This window comes from Monodelphis domestica, chromosome 4, assembly GCF_027887165.1.
Source record: "Monodelphis domestica isolate mMonDom1 chromosome 4, mMonDom1.pri, whole genome shotgun sequence".
Classification (NCBI taxonomy): domain Eukaryota; kingdom Metazoa; phylum Chordata; class Mammalia; order Didelphimorphia; family Didelphidae; genus Monodelphis; species Monodelphis domestica.
The window spans coordinates 288,387,312-288,392,435 of record NC_077230.1 but is presented as its reverse complement, the minus strand read 5'-3'; the positions used below and the strand labels follow the sequence as shown (position 1 = coordinate 288,392,435).

At 42.8% G+C, this 5,124-nt stretch overlaps 1 pseudogene; it reads right to left on the bottom strand.

Annotated features, from left to right (window-relative positions):
- Window positions 1–2,183: 2,183 nt before the first annotated feature.
- Window positions 2,184–4,433, bottom strand: LOC130458979 (60S ribosomal protein L10-like; annotated as a pseudogene).
- Window positions 4,434–5,124: the final 691 nt, after the last annotated feature.

Below are 5,124 nucleotides of genomic sequence, written 5' to 3'. Positions count from 1 at the left end.
AGTTTACTATCCTTGATCAATTAATTGTTCCAGAAGTCTTTATTGAGTGCCTACTCTGTGCCAGAACTTAGGCCATGTGCTATGGTACACAGATACAAGTAGAAAACAGACTGAGAATACGTACTGTGAAATCCCTGCCCTTAAGTAGATCAATGGGGGGCAAGTTATACGCAATACTCAGCTATAAAACTAACTGTGGCATTCAGTGCTTGCTCATGTATTATAGATCACAAGTACAGAAAACGCTCAGTACTGCAGAGGGTGGGGCATCTGATACAATAGAAAGTGAATTGGGAATCAGGATATCTGGGTTCTAGACTCAACTCTTCTGTTAACTACTGGGTGTGACCTTGGGCAAATAGCAGTATCTCCAAACCTTTAAGGCCCCTTCTAACTCTGAATCCATGATCTCTCAGTTTTCTCACCTATACAATGGAAGTAAGGGAAGGTATGGCCAGAATGGTGCCTCCACTCTTAACCTTCTTTGATTTCACCTTCCTCTTTCTTTAAGAACTATTATTAAATCACTACTTTCATTGCCTCTAGAAAAGGTGCACTAATGGAGTATTCTATCATTCCACTCACACCTTTGTAATTTCCCAAATAATAAGCCCTTTCCTTGGTAGAATCACCCCCTCTACTGAGTAGACTCTGCTGTTAGAATTTAAGCTATCTGAGAACAGGGGCTTTTTTGATCTTTTTTTAATCGCTCACCAACGGAAAGAATTTGGCAAGTGCAAATAATCAATCAATCAATTAATTAATTTCATGAGATGAGTCAAGGTTGTAGTACTCAAAGAAAATGTCCCGGAGGAGAAAGGGACCTAAGCTGGGTAGGATTTGCATTGGCAGAGGGAACAAGCACATTCCAGTTCAGAGGCACAACGGGAATGGGAGCTTTGACAAGAAAGAATGATATGAGCAACAGAGATTAGAGTGTTATAGAAGAGGAGAGAATATTGATATGGCTTCCACTCCAACCCCAGCTCAGCTTTCAGAGTCACAGTTATCTGATAATGGAATTATCTTTCATAAAAACAAAGGTGATGCTGCCCATACTGAGGACCAAAGGGTTAACGGTTGCCCTTTCCCAGGATGCCTACTCCAACATCCGCCACAAATTCCAAGACCCTCTGACAGGAGCACAGAGTCAGGCAATGAGTGGATGGATGTTGAGATCTCTCTTTTATAAAGGGGCAGTGGGTGAACTCACCAGCAGTGAAGGCAGCAAAGAGAGATGTCAGCCCGAGCCAGAGTGGAAACCGAGGCATGCTGGAGCTGTGACTGCAGAGAAGCAAGTCTGAAAGAGAGTTTGCTGGAAGGATTATTCAAGTGCTCTCTAGAGAGAGAAGGTCTATGGCTTCTGGGACTGTAACCAAATCCTCTGAAATGGACACCAGGCAAAAGGAAGAATCAGTCAGACAGAAAATCCTCCCTGTTGCGAGGTATTTCTGGGGTACATCTGGTCCCCCTGAAAACTACTAGGGTAGAGAGGTTGTGTGATGTAGAATATATACATGTATGTTTAGTAGGTGTCAGAGACAGAATTTGAACCCAGATCCTCTTGGCATCCTAGCTAACAATCTATTTGCTATGTCTCTCTGCCCATCATTCAAATTAAATTCACCCTATCAATGAGACAGAAGACAAAGGATTTAACCATGTGGCACTGGACTTGCTAATCATTGTTTTAAGAAAGTCCCATTATTGCCCAGGATGAAGATGCCATTTTAGAGGTGGCTCTGTTGGGAAGTGGCATCATTCAGTGGAATGATTATTTGGATTAAAAACAGGAAACTTAGTAGATGAGTTTTTTTAAAAAAGTCATTTAAAGGAGGCTTTTCCCTTATTTATACCTGAAAGAAGGAAATAAACATTTATTTATCACCTCCTATGTGCCAGGCACTATTCCAAGCACCTTTTAAGAAAACCCTTTACCTTCTCTCTTAGTATCATTTCTAAGGCAGAAGAACAGCAAGAGCTAGGGAATTGGAGTTAAGTGACTTGTCCAGGGTCACACAGCTAAAAAGTGTCTAGGGTTGGATTTGAACTTGGGTCCTCCTGACACCAGCTCTTGACTTTGTCTTCTCACCCTGGAAAGGGCAGCTAGGTGACTTTTTTTTTTAAAGGTTAACACATAGATAACCAAACAGCAATATCTGTAGATGGCCCCAGCACATTCCTCAGGAGAGGAGGGCTTGCCATTTGTCCAAATTGCCCTAGTTAAGGATGTACTCAATTCCACAGATGTTGGGAATGAGTTACTTCTCAGAGATCATATCCTCAAAGTGATGGGCATTGAACTTGGTGAAACCCCCTTTCTTAGAGATATGGATCTTCTGGATGCCAGGGAACTTGAACTCGGCTCTCCACAAAGCTTCAACCACACATTCTTTATTCTGGACTTTGGTTTGAATCGACATAATTACCTTTCCAATGTGTACATGGATTACGGTGCTCCAGGGATTCCCAAAGGCCCCTTGCATGCCAGTCTGGAGTCTATCAGAGCCCCAACACATGACGACACCTTATTGATGTTGCTGCACATGAATATGAGAGCCAGACTTGCCACAACTCTTCCCTGTGTACGTGTTGGCACAGATCTGAGCTGTTTCCAGGGATTCAGATAGCAGCTATTCATATTCATCTGATATCCTGCTTTGGGGGCAGCTAGGTGGCTAGAGCGCCAGCCCTAGAGAGGAGAGGTCTTGAGTTCAAATCTAACCTCAGACACTTCCTAGCTGGGTGACCCAGGGCAAATCACTTAACACCCATTGCCTAAAATTTACTTCTGCCCTGGAACCAATATTTAGTATCAATTCTAAGTGAAGGTTAAAAAATGGTATTCCTTGTATTTATAAGATAATATATGCATTCATTCATATCATTATCGTCATTATTATTATTACTATAATCATTCAGATTGATGGACGTTGCTTGGCCATGACTGTGCAATAACAGATGCTTTATGTCATGTTTTTAAATTTTGTTTTGTTTTTCTGTTTAACGAGGAGTACTGCCAGTCAGTAAATGGCCAGGATCGTATGGGAGACATTTTGCTTAAAAGCCTGCATTTGCATTTTGATGCTGACTAAAATTGCTGGTCACAGAAAACAAAGAATGTTGAAAAGGACCTAGTGAAATGTAACCCTTGTGGGAGAGGGTCCTGGTAAACTGAGTGCTCATCACTTATCTCATTTGTTGTGCCCATTTAGATGACTGAGGAAGATGTTGGGGAAGTTCAGTGGCTCAGTGGACTGAGAGCCAGTCCTGTGTTCAAATCTGAATTCAGACACTTCCTAGCTGTGTGACCCTGCACAAATCACTTAACCCCCATTGCTTAGCCCTCTTAGCTTTTCTGAGTTGGAACAGATGCATTGCACTTAGTATCAATTCTAAGTCAGAAGGTAAGGGTTTAAAAACAAAGTTACCAGAGCCCACAGGGCTGAACCCACGAATGGCTGTAGGTACAGATTCAGGGATACAGAAAGGTCCAAACCCCAAACAAATATAATTAGGGGTAGCTAGTTACTACAATGAAGTAGTAGGTCCAGAGTCAAGAAGACTGAATTAAAATCCAACCTCTGACACTAGCTGTGTCACAGCAAGCCACTTAACCTCTGTTTACCTCAGTTTCCACAAATGAGAATAATAATAACAACAACAATAATAGCACTTACCTACCTGAATTGTTGTGAGGATCCAACAAGATAATAATGATCAGCTTAGCACCGTGTCTGGCTCATAGTTATTTGTCCTTCATTTTCAAAGAGGAGCAGTGATATCACCGGTGATGTCTTGACTTGCTTACCAATTGGATTTAAGGGAGGCAGAGTTGCACAAAGTCAACAGCCTCACTCTTTCTTCCAGAGTCACTGAGTTTAGCAGCAAGACAAAAGTTAGGGTGACTAGTGATGGCTGGGGATGCAGGGGATGACCTTGGGGTCTTCTGTGTCTGACCGAGCTTTAAGTGCTACACAATGCCTGTTATAGCCATCCTCATGGCCCTTGGAACACATTGTTCTTATCTACCCCCTCTACCCGAGGAGGTCTTCACATGCCGGGGATCCGTATTCCCTTCAGTCTCCAATGGGTTTGAGATCCATGGGTTACCCTCATCCCCATGTAGCCCATCTGCTGAGACACTTCTATTATTGGGGCTGTGCAAGTTGTAGCTTCTTGGAATTGTGGGTAAGGGCTGAGTGACAACTGGACACCAAAGGTGGGTGAGCAGCCCTGAAGAATGCTAGCCCTCTCTGAACACTCCATGGACCTCCTGGCACACAGTAGGTGCTTAATAAAAACTAGCTATCATTAGCTATTCCTTACCTCTCAGCGAACGACTCCCTATCCTGAAACCTGTCGAGTTTCCTTAGCTTACAGGATTGTCCTGAGGAAGACTTTGGTGTGGCTTCTGGAGCTTGCTCTTCCATGGTGGTTGTCCCACTCTGGGGCTTTTGCCTTTGTGTGCAGGGTTCTGATTCTAGGGCAGCTCTAACCCCCAGGATCACTGCTGTCCACTAATCTGTTTCCATTGGTTAGGTCTGATGAGTGTCAGTCATTTATTATAGCCCTTCTCTCTTAAGTCAGTCAGTCAGTCAACAGGCATTTATTAAGCCAAACTATGTTAAGTGCTGAGGATACAAAGAAAAATTATTATAAAATGTGACTATTTTCCTCACCTGCAAAATGGAGGTACTAGTAAAAACATTGTCTCTGCTTTTGGGGGACTCACCATCTTAGAAGAAAGGGACTAGGGGTGGGGAGGTGCAGGTATCTCCTTAACTCAGCTTTTTAAAAATTCCTTGCCTTCCATCTTAGAATTAAAACTATGTACTAGTTCCATGGCAGAAGAAAGGTAGAGGCTAGGCAATGAGAGTGAAGTGACTTGTCCAAGGTCACACAGGTAGGAAGTAACTCAGCTCTTCTTGCTGTTCTCATCTTCCAAGAGATGGCACTTTCTTCCTTTCCCTGGGAATCAATTTTTTGGTGATTGGCTAATAGAAGTAAGAAAACTCTTTAGAGACCATCTCAGAGAAATATTGTTATACCTCAGGAATGAACTGACAGAACAAAGTGCCTCCATTCTTCTGAAACCTTTTGAATGTCTGCTCCCATTTATGG